We start from the raw sequence: 14,753 nt of genomic DNA on the forward strand, positions 1-14,753 counted from the left end.
CCCCCTCACTGACTTCTGTTGTGTGGGGACAGCTGAGCACTCTCAGGGAAACCTCTCTGTGCTACTCATCACTGCTCAATGGGACAGACAGAGCTCATGTGTACACACACATGCACACACACACACACACACACACACACACACGCATACACACCATACAAACGCCATACATACACACACACCCCATACAAACACCATACACACACAATACAAACTCCATACATACCACACACACACAGACACACACACACAATACAAACACCATACATACCCAGACACATACACACCATACACACACAGACACACACCATGCAAACACCATACGCACATGCCATATACATACCCCATACACATACACCATATACACAGACACACACACACATATCATACAAACACCAGACACATCAGCCACACACATCACACACACACACACCATGCAAACTCCATACATATACACAATACAAACACAATATGCACAGAGACACACACACCATACAAACACCATACATACACAGCATATACACAGCCCATACACACATACCATATACACAGACACACATATACATGCCATACAAACACCAGACACACCATACCCACACAGACACACACATACCATACAAACACCACACACACACACACACACACACACACACACACACACACACACACTCTCCCAACCAGACCGGGATCCTGTTCATCCAGACTGGACTCCACTTTACCCTCCCTAACCTGGTAAACAGCAGCTTTGCCCTGTCCTCTCCCAGCCAGTGTGCCCGAGACACCCAGGCACTCCAAGAGAAGAGGAAGAACCCAGAACTATACCTACCTTCAGGATCCTCACCACAGCCCCCTAACCAGTCTCCGCGTCAAATGCCTTACCTGTACAAGACGAAGTCTCCCTAGCTCTGAAGAATCAAAAGTGCCTCCAACACTTCAAAAAAATCCCTATGTTCAATCCACCCTGTTGAAATTCCTCAGCCTGGCAGGTCAAGTATACACCTTGCTCCCCAGCCACCAAACTGATCCACCACAGCCCCTAACGCTCTCGCCCTGCCCCTGGCCACTGGCTCTTCATTCACCTTCCCCAGCCAGGTGTGCTGACGTCACATATCCGGTCTCCAATCCCACCTGTCAATCAAATCTGAGCACTGCAGTCAGCTCAGCCATCTCCTTCCTCCAGCGATCATCCATCCAGGCCTGTCAAAGCCTCCGGCTATTTACCGATGCGAGAGCACCAGATCACTGCAGAGCCGGTAACGGAGAACACCTCAAGGGACAGCAAATACAAAGCCTCTACCTGCTCTACAAGTGACAATCATGGAGGAGAAAAAAAACACACACCAGCCCTGCAGCTCCCCTAGCCCCACACCGGAGAGCCAGAGAGCCAAGTCAAGGCCAAGCTTGTCTTCAGCAAGAAGCTGGGGAGCTTCGGAAAAGCGGTTTTGTCCCTAACCCAACTGTGGGCTTCAGCAGGCTCTCAGTGGACAATTTAATTAATTAATGAGTTCTGGAAGCACAGAACTAACCTCATACAGAATAAAAATATTCTCATCTGACCAATAATGGATTGTAGCAATGGCTGCTCAACTCAGTAATTTACTTTTAAAAACATCAAAACCTCTCTCTCTCTCTCTCTCTCTCTCTCTCTCTCTCTCTCTCTCTCTCTCCCTCTCCCTCCACACTCGTTTATTTATTATGCATTGATTTGTGAATATATGTGTGGGCGCACGTGCCACAGCGTTTGTGTGGAGGCCAAAGAACAACTTGCAGAACTCGGCTTTCTCTTTGTACCATGTGAGTCCTGGGATGGACTGACTCACTTCAGGTTTGATACAAAAAGGTTTTCCCACCCTGGCCTTCTCTCGATCATTCTTCTAACCTGGGCTATTTTCATGGACAAGTAATTGCACCCTCAGCCAAGAGGTTTGAAAATTTTCTATCACGATCTAAGCCATCATGGCGGCGCTCTGGATCCAGCGGAGTGCTGAACAGAGTTATAAGCACACTCCACAACAGAAAAAGATGGCTACCCCCGAAGGCACAGTTCCAGAGTCCTCCAGTACCCATGGGTACCAGAAGGCGAAAGGCTGGACATAAGTAACCTTGTAGAGCATCTTTGTCGAGGAGGAAAGGTCTTGAATGGCCAAGGCGTTGGGTCTGGCTACAAGTCACCACCTGAGCACAAACCACAAAACCTTCCTGAACATCACCCACAGCTAAGGCCTAAAACCCCAGGTCGGGAAGCGAGACCACTTCCTGAAGGAGCGTCCTATCTCTCAGACAGCTCGCTCACATGGCATCAGAGCTTCCTGCACAAGTGTGACATCATACTTGCTGGTCTTAGTATTCATGGCTCTCTCTTTAGACAACACATGCAAGGGTGCAGACTAGGCTCACGTGCTCACGGTGCCTGACACAGACCCAAGATGTGCACTAAATGAGTAAGGAATGCTTCCCCGAATAGCCGGGGTGAGGCATACATCCAGATGTCTTCCAGCAGTCCTGCCCCGTGTGTTCATGTCAGGCACCTGAAGGAGAGACAGGCACGTACCAAGTATTCGCCTTGAGAAAGCCAATCCTTGAAAGAGTGAACACTCCCCTGGGGCCACTCCCTCCATCTACCCTCCTCTCTGCCCATGAAAAGCTATTAACTCTTACCTTTCTCAAAGGGAAGGATACCAAAACCCAGACTGGGCAGAATAAACTGTCCACACCCCTTCCCAGCCATTCCTGATAGGCAGAAGCGGGAGGGATGGGATGGCAGTCTACACTCAAGATTACCTCAGCCAGGCCAGTGGCTGAGAATCTTAGCCCTAGTGAGGTCACATGCTATCCCACAGTCAGGGTCCTGCACCACCCTCCTTCATCCCGGGCATGTACAAATGGACACTGAGCAAGCGGCAGGCTCAGAAACACAATGTGTCTCGCAGATGGGCATGGTATTTGGAACCTAAGCTCCAGTCATACTTGTGCAGAGTGAGTCCTATTGGGTCTCCAAGGAAGCTTCCATTCTCCCAGAAATTCGTTCACTCCCATCGACCGTTTCCCATCGAAAACACACAAACTGTTTCTGCCCCAGGAAAGGCTGACAGCAAATTCTCTTCCCTTGTGAATGCCTAGGGGGAGGCCTGTGACGCCACAGACGCACAGCAAGGTGCTCAACACTGTAGGTCTTGGCACGAATCTAGCTAGTATTCAGGTAAAGTAGGAGGACCGGGTGGCTGCTGCGGTCCTGGTGGTTGCAAATGCTAGAGCTATTTGCTAGCTGTAAAACCTTTCTGCATGCCTGCTTCTCTAGGTACAAATATTTACATTATGCCCATTTTACAGTTGTGGTGCCGATGAACTGAGGGAACGGGAGGGCAAACCCGGTGCCCATAACATGAGCACATCGCCTATGTTCTTTCTCCAGTGTGCAAAAGCTGCCGACCTGCCTGCAAGCAGAAGGAGTGACAACACTGGGTTTGAGGTGGGCCTGAAGGTGGACAGCTGCCCTTGGCACTGTCAAATCAGAACACACTGAGAAAATGGCTCCCAGGGCCAGTGGCAGAGGCACAGATAGATGTTGGTACACTGGTACTGGGGAAGGGCAGTAGGACCACAGTGAAAAGTACTTGGGGCTGTTTGCTCATCTTGGAGAAAAGGAAAAGACAGTCTTCCCTGGAAAACCACACAGTTCTGTGAAATAGCCTCTTCCTTAGCCACCCAGAAACAATGAACCAGGGCAACGAACCAAGAAGGAGCACGACCAGGGCAGCTCTGGACGCAGTGGAAGAGGAAAGCCAGCACTAGATCCATCTGCTTCCCCACCGGAGGGCACACTAGGCTGCACCTGCAGACAGATCCAAACTAAGACTGGGTGGACGGGACAGTGGCAGTCAGTCTCTGTCAGAACAAGCAGGGTGATAAGGAGAGCTACCACAGCAGTTAGTAGTGCACTGAAAAGAGCAAACTAGCACCCCCCGCCCGAAGTGGTCAGGGAGGGGTGGAGGGTGTGGAGTGGGCCATCACTCTACCAAACATTCTGGTAGTCTCTTAAAAATTAGACATGTTTGCCATGGAGCCCACTGTTTCTAGTCCTGCGCACTTGTCTGAGAAAAAGAGAAAAAGAAAGCTCATGTTCACACAAAAGCCTGTGACTATTGGCATCCGCCATATTCTTAGCACCTCCAAGCCTGAGAGTAATTAGAATATCCTTCGATGGGTGAAGGGCTATAGTGATTTCAATGAGAAATTGGTCCCCGGCCGGCTAAGGTGTTTGAACACGTGGTCCCAGGTGACAGATTATGGAACCTTTAGGAGGAATGACCCTTCTGTCACAAGGGGAAGGTTTTGAGAGCTCACAGGCTTACCCCACTTCCAGTTCACTCTGTTTCCTTTGTATGGTTGAGATGTGACCTCTCAGCTTCCTGTCCCTGCCAGTGTTGTTACCATGCCATCCCTACCAGTGTGAACTCCAACCCTCTGGAATCACAAACTAAAATAAACTGTCTTCCTTAATGTGCTTTCTGGTCATGGTATTTTATCACAGCAACAGATAACAAATACACAGGCTAGGGTGGCTAACAGCCATGCCGTGGAATAGTACTCAGCCATGAAAAAGAGAGACCTCGGGATGGATTCAACGTCCTCAGTGGGCCTGAGGGTCTTTAAAGTGAGTGTCCAAAATGCATCTCAAAGATTGTGTGCTGTGTTAGACAAGTATCTGGGTAGAGAACAGGGAGGAGCCAGTGCAACGACAAAGGCAGAGGTGCTCCGTGGTTAGGGAACACTTCTGAATCCCAGTTGCATTGGTGGTCATACTGGTCTCCACGCTCAGCACAGCCGTTTCAGGCACCCGCCCCACCCAGTAATTATGCAAGATGGAGCCACTGGAGAAACCACAGTTGTGTTCTATCTCTCCGACCCACCTGTAGAGCTTTCTTGGGATTCTGTAATTATTTTTTAAACAAAATGGATTTAAAGACAGGAGTGCCCATCCAGTAATCAGGGAGCGCTAGGATTAGAGACCACACCCGTGTGCTCCAAACCCCGGGGTCCTCAAAGCAGATCCAAACGCCCATAGCTCTGAGTGTGGTGTGAGCAAGCTTCTACTCAAGCCGCTGTCTACCCTCCACCACTGTGCTCTGACTTCCTGTGGAGCCGTCACTCTCCCCTAAGACACTTCCTGCTTCGGGACTGCCGCTCTCCTCCTGTCAGGATGTGCATCACACTTACTCAGATTGGAATTACTACGCTTCTCGTTGGTTATCTCCGGCTCCGTGACTGGCTCGGGACTTGAGGAAATGGTTATAAACCTAGCCGATAAAGTCCCGTCCGTAGAACACATAAGAAAATCTTTCAACTGAATTATGGGATGAAATTCACTGCAACTTTTTATAAAAGCCCGGAGGTTCGAGCTGAAACGTCATAGAAGGGAATACGTAGACAGCCCGGGCATTCGTGAAAAGAGTGGAGCAACACGAACCTGGAAGGAAACCCGAGCACCTCAAGGTGGACATCGCGGTGAAAGTGGCTAAAACTAAATCTGGCACACTGAATGAAAAGAAAAAGAAGGAGAAAAAGAAAAAGAAAGAGAAAAAGAAAAAGAAAATGGCTGGTCCTGGCTGGCTATGGTGGAGGAGAGGCAGGGACATCTTCGAGAATCCACAGAGGACGTGGCCAGACTGAACTCTGCCTTGTGGGAAAGCGGGGAGGAGAAGGGAGAGGGAAGAGCAGGAGAACCAGATGCAGCAGCCAGAAAGGAGGCCTGAAGTACAAAGAGAGCAGGTACCCAAATACTTGGATTTTACAAAAGAGCAGCCCAGCCCCCTGAGCTGGAGAACTCAGGGTAGGAAGCCAGGAGGGGGCTGAGAGGTCCAGGAAGAACCCAGCAGTCACTCTCCGCTTTGATATGTTAAATAGGCACCTGGCCACTGGTTCCCGGGGTTCAGGGTTCAAAACCTGCCACAGACAAGGATCGACAAGAAGTCAGAGCACCTGCAGTGCCATCTCAGAGACAGTTTGCAGCTTCCTGAAAAGCAAAGGCAGACCTACCATAAACCACACAGCCGGTCCCTGTCATGGCTTCTCACAAGAGAAATCTACTTGTGGGCTACACAAAGACTGCTTTTTTTCTTACGCTTTTCAAATGCTTAGTGACTTTAATAGCCGCAAATTAAAAACAATCCAAATATTTGCCTAAATGTGCGTGGTGAAACCTTGGGACATCCACGCCCCTTTAGCAGTAAAGGAAGAAATGGTTGCTTCACACACTAGAGACCGACACAGGAGGAAAGGGGGTGCATGCCACAGAAACCCAGCTTCCTGTGGTCTTAGGAAATGCACGCTGTGGTGAGGAGAAACGGAATGGCCATTGATGAGGTGGGAGGGAGACAGAAAGGAGCGGGAGGGAAGAATACAGCACAGGAAGAGATGTGGAGAAGCCCACAATGGGTTGTGAGCACGGACGTGATCCACAAGCAGATATATATGCCAAAACTCCTCCATGCTGCGCAGTTTAAACATAGGTAGGTCGGTTATCTATCGATCATTCCTTGGTAAAGGTGGAGGGAGTGTGATAATAATGGTGTTTTGTCCCCCACTGAATCGGCTTCAAGGAGAAAAGCCTTATGCAAATTACTACTGGTCTCCACAAGGGGTAGGAACCCTGCAGCCTATCTGTTACAGAAGGAAGCTGGATCAGAAAGCCTCCAGGGCCTGGGGGACCTGCAGCTGCCATCAAGTCAGCTCAAGCACCCAACATCTCCAAGGTTGAGCACTAACGTCTCTGTGTCGTGAGCCCTGGTGGCTGATCCTAGCAAAAGCAGACACAGAGGCACACACTGAACAAAAGGCAGTGGGGAGGCAGGGAGATGAGGGGTCACATCTCTGGTAACTAAGATGTCACCTCCCCATCCTGGGTTGTCATTGCTACAAATGTCTACAGCAGCAAAGCTCACTGCAAACTAGGACAGGAAGGCAGCAGTGTAGCGTCCGGGCCAGCATTCCCTTTGGCCAGGAAGATTTGATGAGACAGACTCTGGTCAGTCAGGAGACCAGACTCCTGTTTCCTGAGCAATAAGTAAGACCTCCTCCTTTCTGGGTCTCTACTTCTTCCAAGGGAGGAGGCAAAAAGAGCCCTTTCTGAGCATCCTGTGGAACCGAGCCGTCACAGTCAAAAGAAGTCTTGATTCCCTGTGAAACCGCACCCCAGGACTTCACCACCCCCAGCTTAGTCAGAGCAGAGCTCTCTTCCATCTGGTGGTGCCATTCTAGACAGCCCCTGGCCACTCTGCCTTGTCCCCTCAGGTGCCCCTCTTCCCCATGTGCACTGGCTAAGGGTTTCTTTGCTGTGGTAGAACAGCATGACCAAAAGCAGCCTGAGGAGGAAAGGGTTTTCTCTGGTGTGCTGACCGACCCCTTCAGGTATAGCTTCATACATACATACATGCATGCATGCATGCATACATACATACATACATACATACATACATACATACATACAGTAATTCTATGTCAACTTGCTGAGAAACCTCCATATGGGTTGAACAATGGCTACGCCAGTTTGCACATCATCAGTGGTGAATTATGGTTCCTTTCCCTACATCTTCACCAGCACTTCTTGTTGTTTGCTTTCTTCACTTGGGCGGGATGGAATTCCAACCTAGTTTTAATTTGCATTGCCCTGATGGCTAAGGATGTTGAACGTTTTAGAATATATATGCTGCCTGTTCAGTTCACTGACACACTCATTGACACAACATTTGTTGCCTGAGGTATACTTGGCCAAGACCTCTGCAGGCTGTCCATTCACTCCAGTGATTGTTCTCTTTGTTTTATGGAAGTCTCTTGGTTTCATTTCAACCCTTCTCGTGCTATTAGAGTCCTGTTCAAAAAATATCCCAGGCAAGAAGACTTTGATCTGGTTTTGCAGCTGTTTACTGAGTATCTACTACATGGCAGCCAGATAGCCCAGCCTGCTTGGGCAAGAAATTCTGGCCCAGCCTTGGGCACACAGATTTAACAAGGATAAGGGGAGGAACATTCTGGAAACAAGACCATATAGGATATAGGCTCTCCTGCCAGCTAGAGCTATACACCTCCAGCTTGTCTTTCAAGCAGGTATATTCCAGGGTGTCCAGACCCCTAACCTTAGTTCGAAGGGTTTGGTCTATGATGAACACACTAAGTAACACATGAGATGCTGGCTTGTTTTATGTCAACTTGACGCATGCTAGAGTCATTTAGAAGAGGGGACATCAAATGAGAGAATGCCCCTAGTAGACTGGGGTATGGGCAATCCTGGGGTATTATTGTGATAGATGATTGACATGCAGGGCCTGGCTGTCTGAGGGTGGGGCCACCCCTGAGCTGGTGTCCTGGGTTCTGTAAGAAAGCAGGCTGAGCAAGCCACAAGGAGCAAACCAGTGAGCAGCACCCATTCCATGGGCTCTGCATCCGTGGCCTCTGCATCAGCTCCAGGGTCCTGCCTTGAATCCCTGCACTGGCTTCCCCTAGTGATGGACTGAGCCATGGAGGGGGAGAAATGTCTTACAGATCTATGTTATACAGCAGCACCCTTCACAGTACCAAAGAGCTGGAACCAGCTAGATGCCCATCAACTGAGGAAAAGACAAAGAAAGGAGGTCTATCTACGCAACAGAATTCTATGCAGCCATTTTTAAAAAACCATAAGAATGGGTAGAACTGGAAATCGTTGTGGTGAGCTAAGTAACCAGATTCAGAAAGACAAAGTGCCTTATGTTTTCTCCCATACGTGAATCCTACCTCCAATCACAAAACATGCATGCCCTTGTAAAGAAATCTGAGAACTCAGGAGAGGGAAACCTTGTTTCTAGTCAGCAGGGACGGTTGGGAGGTTACAGTGGGGGCCCGCCCGTCTCCTGGGGCTTCGAGTGGACAAGCTGCAGGAAACACAGGCTCCCAGAGCTGATGTTCTCTCACAGTACAAGGAAGAGCCCCTGGGAGATGTTCAAACTCCATGGCCCCTGTTCACAAGCATTCCACATTCTGAAGTAGAGTGATACTCCCTTAGGGGAGGAAATGCTTGCAGGCGCTGGCTTGGGAACCCTGCCGATGACCACTTGCTGTGAAGGGCACTTGGCAACTCTGAGAGGAGCTTTTTGATAGCCAAGCTTCAGTTTCCCTATCTGAGACATGGGTGCAGGCACAGTGCCAGAGGGTGCAGAGGTAAGAAGAGGGCGCATAGACAGAGCAGAGAGAATGGGTGCTCAAGATTTCCCCAGTCCTTAGAGTAAGACCTTCTCCACCTGCATTAGCACCGAGAAGGAAAACCAAGTCCGTGGAGAAAGGAGGTTTACATCCAGGACAACTATAGGCTCCGTCCGAAGGGTACTGGGGCTTTGGTAACCATGCAGGGGAGGCCTGAGAAGGGCAGAGGCAGGGCTGACACGTTCCATAGCTAGTTACATACAAAAGCTCAGGGGTCAGGCAGCCCCGGGGGCCCAGGCCCCTCCCAATTCCGATGTCTTCCTTCAGAACACCCCATGGCTTCACCTCAAAAGCTGACCACCAGCTGCTAGGTGGTCTGGATTCCAGACCGCTGAGCTTTCCTACCTTTCTAATCCCTGACCCGCAAAAGGAAAGTGGAATGTCACCCTGTCCCTAAGCCCTGTTTTCAAAGGACATGCGAGCAAGGAGTGTAACCAGAAGACTGAGAAGGAAGGGGGCCAGGACTCCATTATGCTAATGTAATTAGTTCTAATCTGCTGACAGCAAGGCCTTGAAGAGAGAAAGAGGCTTTTGTTGAAACTTCATGTTTGGTAGGAAGTCACCCTCTCCCTCCCTCAGAGATTATGAGCCCCAGCTGAGGTCCTGGCTTTCACATCTAGTGTTGCCACTGAACCCTCCTTTTCACACTTCTCTGTCCAGCCTCTCAACTCTTCCAGAAAGAAAATGCACCCCAGATGTTGGTCAGTAAATGGAGGATTTTCATCTGCCGTTATGAAAGGGTATCAATAATTCAGAACCACACACACACACACACACACACACAAACAACACATCCCGAGATGTCAGTCAGAGAAAGAAATGTAGCCAGTTTCTCTCCATCAATAAGTCAAGGCTTTCTGGTGGCCTAACTCCCTCCCTGCGTCAGTCAGGCAAGGAGCCTCACAGTATCAGACTGCCATTATGTAGCAAACTCGGACCGCTACCCAGGAGACGCTGGGAACAGACCGCTCTCAGCTTGTGTTTACTGAACACCCTGTCTTCACAGGGGGAGAGAGACTTAGCACAGCACTTGCCTAGCATGGGCGTCCTAGGCTTGATCCTCAGCACCACCAAAAGAAAAATCTAGAAAGCCTGCTTTGTAGCTCCTCCAATTTCAACGGCGACACTCTCCCACAATGGTCAGTTCTAAGCTGCAAACTGGTCTGTATTATTTCCTCTCGTTTTGGAGGCTTTTGGTCGTAGTGCTTTGTTTCTAACAATTTCTAACAACCAGTTTGTAAAACCCCTGGGTGCTGCAGACTCAAAGTTGAGAAGACTAAGAAGGCTTCTGTGACAACCTCTCTCCTCCCGCCCTCTCCCTGAACCTCACCTTCACCTCCCCAACACACCACCCTCAGGCACCCACCCCCCACCCCACCCCAGAAAAACAAAAGAAAGAGTCTAGACAGGAAGCCATTGAAGAGAATTCTAACAAACTACGGTAAGGATGCTAACGTGAAGCTCTTCACAATTGGCTTCAGGCTGGGTGCTGATAGGGAAGGACTCGGTTTTCTTTAAGAGGCTGGCCTCTGGGAGCTTGACCATGCTCCAGTGAGTATATGGGCAACACAATCAGACTCTGTATCTCATCTCCTCTCCTTCCTCCTCCTCTTCTCCTTCTTCTTTCTTTTGGGGGAAGGTCACAAGGGTAGGGGGACCTAGGAGGACTAGGAAGTGAATGTGATTGGAGTGCATTTTGTGAAATTGCCCCCAGAAAAACAATAAAAACATCACGCTGGGAAAAAAAATTCCTGGCTACCTAGAAGCAGCTCAGGAGAGTTTGTAAGTGAGAAGCGAGCTCTCCTGGCCCCTCGAAGTGGATCATTCACCCCTCCACCTCCATGTAGAAGGCCCCAGCATCCTGCAGTAGTTTGTCTAAGAGGAACCCTGACGGAGCACTGGTTTTAGATCCTGCTTTATTTTTTTTTCCAAATGTCCTAGGAGTACTTATTATCTAAGTTTGTTAAAGTCTTTTTGATAAACCTCCTGGGATGCTTTGCCATAAGCTCCCTGCACAACGCCTGCCATCTGTATTTCCTGGGTTAGGGCGTGTGCATTGTGGGGGGTGGGGGGTAGTGGGCACATGGATGTGTTCCCCAGAAGCTTGTTTTCCTGTACAGAACAGCACAAAAGCATCCATCTGAGTTCTCTGTAGTCTTCTTACCTTGAGGATAAGTTCACTCTCTTTTTTTTTTTTTTTTCTTTTTTCTTTTTTTCGGAGCTGGGGACCGAACCCAGGGCCTTGCACTTGCTAGGCAAGCGCTCTACCACTGAGCTAAATCCACAGCCCCGGTCTCAATTATTTTTAATCACGTGTTTGTACCCATAGGTGCACGGGGAGGTCATGGGTGTCAGACCCTCTGGAGCTGGAGTTACAGTTGTGAGCCATTGGGTGGGTGCTGGGAACTGAACCCGGGGCCTCTGCAGGAGCAGCACGTGCTTTTAATCACTGAGCCATCTCTTCGGCCCCTTGGTTTATATTTTAAACACAAATGAAAACTCTAAGCGGCCACGGAGAGGGTGGGTCTGAAATAGACTACGATCTTCAGTCTTTGTGGCCAGTCTGCTGCCATAGCTTTGCGTCTCTGGGCTGGATTGAGGTTGCACCTTAGATGCCAACTCAAAAGGCTGATCTGATTCATATAGGATGTCCCATAGGATCTAGTTCACTCTCTTTAGGGTTCAAATTTCCTTAGCAGTGGAGAAAATAGAAGTTCCTGTGCTAAAATCAAAGCCTTTGGCCTCCAGTGACCTTGCCTCTGTGTAGCTGACCTGGGAGCCAATGACTGGGACTAAGAACAAGGACTCCCTCCTCCCCGAGTCTTAGAGATGCGCCATCACCTTTCCCCCACTGTGCCCTCTTCTTGGAGCTGGATGTTCTTACCTCAGCATCGGGCTGGAAAGTGGGTATCAGGTATTTGGGGAAGCCTCAAGGGGGCCAGTTCATTTCAGTTGACTTCCGGGGCACTGATTGCTTCTCTCTCAGCCACTGGCTGTGGAGCTTGGCACAGCTGGCTCTACCCCTGCCTGCAGAGAAGAGTGAGAGTGTGAGCTGAGGCCCGAGCATACAATGTGGGAGTGGACGCCCTCCCCCACAAACACCCTTGCTCCCTCCACCCTGTCCCAGCAGCTCCCACCTCAGAGTCCTTCCCAGAGCGCATTCCTCCCGGGGAAGAAGCCAGCCTCTTCCCAAATGACTTAAGCTGGCCATCTGTTCATCCCTGCCCACCTGTTTTTTGCCCAGTCTGAGTAACAAATTGAGAAAAGTAAAACTTTATCAAAGCCACTGAATCCTGATGTTACTCAATATTAGTATTGGAAAAAGGCAAGGTAAGACATCCTCAGATCCAGCCCAAGGCCAGGATCCACACAAAGCAGGCGGTTCTGTTGATCTCAGCAAACCTGCTCAGTCTCCCCACCCGGAGTATACTGTTTCTGCTGCTACAAACGTGAATGCAAGTTCTCATTCATTCTGGAAGCATTTCAGACTGGGCATGAATTTTCAGTCCATAGACTACAACTGAGTGTGAATTTTTAAAGTAACTGCAGTTGAGCTTGTGCCAGAGAGATTTAGATTCTATTTGTGCATTTAAAATGTGTAACATTTAAACGAAAAGAAGAAGTTACTCATTGCTGCTGTACTCAAGAAAACGACACAGGATAGGAATACCCTGTCTATTAGCGTTTCCTCTAGGCTCTACCCAACAGTCACCTAGCAACAGCCAGGTACAAGCCTGGCTCATGTATTAAAGGACTCTCCATCTTTTGTCTCTGTGTGTCTCTCTGTCTCTGTCTCTCTGTCTCTGTCTCTGTCTCTCTCTCTCTCTCTCTCTCTCTCTCTCTCTCTCTCTCGCCACATGATCCTAGCTGCCGTCTTCCCTCTTTCTCTCTCCTCTCTCTTTCTTTCTGTCCTTCTCTGTGCCCTTTCTTTCTCTGCCTCTACTCCCTTCCCAGTTCCCAAATAAACTTCCTTTAACACTAGACCTGTCTTATGGCTGATACCTCAGGGAAATGCCTCAGCACGGACCCCACTAAGGCACCCCCTCCCGCCAGAGCATACCTCATTTTATAAAGCACATCACTTTCTGATTCTTGTCTTATCTTTATCAGCCTGATTTTTTTTATAAAGATGGTAATGGGTGAGGTGTCGTTTCATGTGAGTCTTCACAAAGTTCCTTAGTGCCATTTAATGGCTACATAATATGTGTGTATCCCTGAGTCCCCTGTGACCCTTGTGCAGTGCCCTACCATAAATTTTATGAAACCCTCAAAGGGTTGACATCTAAGTTCCCACTATTTCTTTTTGTGTTAATCACAAGTATTATTTGAAATTGTTTCTGCCCACACCCCCAAATAATAAATTTTCAGAAATACATCACAACAAAGAAGCAAAAGACCTCTACACCCAAAACTTCAAGGTACTGAAAAGGAGAACACAGAAAATGGATAGATAGAAAGAGCTTCCATGCTCCTGGGGTGGTAGAATTAATGCTGTCAAAATGGCTGTGCTAGCAAAGGTAATTTAATAACATCATATCTCACAAGCTTGGGGAAAGAAACAATTCAAGAATTCACGTGGAACCACGGAAGAACATAAATAGTCAAGGCGTCCCAAGAGTAAGGCCACAGCCGGAGGCGTCTATCACACACAGTGCCTGGCCTTGGGTTATACACTGCAGCGCGGCCGTGATCGAGACTGGCATCCAGACAGACAGGAAGCCCAAAGCAATAGGACGAAGGATGGGAAAAGAAATGCTACCCTGAGCCCACCTAAATCTGGCCGTGGATGGACACATGCCAAGGAGAGGAAGAAGGGAGCCTGTTCAACAAATGGGTCTGGCAATGCTGGGTTTTCATTGGCAGACGACGTGATTAGAACCACATCTCCACATCAGACAAAACTCATTTCAAAGTGGATCAAAAGTCTTCACTTAAAACCTGACACACCTCAGTCTCTAGAAGGAAGCGTAAGGAATGCTCTTTGTCAGGGGTGAGCGAGAACTTTTTAACCAGGACACCAATAGCGAAGGAGCTAACCCCCAACTATTAACAGATGGATCTGTTCAAGAAACCTTCAGGAGCTAATAGCCAGAATTACAAAGCGTTGCATAAACTGAAATCCCAGAAAACAAAATTGCCAATTAACAAATAAGCAAAGGAACTGAACAGATGGTTTTTGAAAAAGGAAAAAGAAACGCAAAAGGACCAATATGTATTTTTTTTTAAAGTCTTCAATATCCACAGCCATCAGGGAAATATGAATTAAAACTACTTTGGGATACCACCTAGTCCTAGTCAGAATGGCTGTCATCAAGTCTCACAACAAGTGTTGAAGAGGCTTCGGGGAGAAAGGAATCCTTGTTCACTGTCGGTGGGAGTGCAAATTAATGCAGCCATTGTGGAAATCAGTTTGAATATTTCTCAAAAAAACTAAACTTAGAACTGCCATCTGACCCAGCTGTTTCAGTCCTGGGCACACACCCAGGACTCCTGGCCTTCCCATAAAGATAACTGCACGC

At 48.7% G+C, this 14,753-nt stretch overlaps 1 protein-coding gene across 7 annotated transcripts in view; it reads right to left on the reverse strand.

The window, feature by feature from the left end:
- The window catches only part of St6gal1 (ST6 beta-galactoside alpha-2,6-sialyltransferase 1), a 126,631-nt gene that overhangs the window by 84,425 nt on the left and 27,453 nt on the right, over positions 1-14,753 (reverse strand). For all 7 annotated transcript variants that reach the window (XM_039087995.2, XM_063270296.1, XM_039087993.2 and 4 more), the window contains exon 2: positions 12,119-12,261. The gene's annotated coding sequence lies outside the window, so the exon portion shown is untranslated. The remainder of the gene's footprint in view (positions 1-12,118; positions 12,262-14,753) is intronic.

This window comes from Rattus norvegicus, chromosome 11, assembly GCF_036323735.1.
Source record: "Rattus norvegicus strain BN/NHsdMcwi chromosome 11, GRCr8, whole genome shotgun sequence".
NCBI classification, from domain to species: Eukaryota; Metazoa; Chordata; class Mammalia; order Rodentia; family Muridae; genus Rattus; species Rattus norvegicus.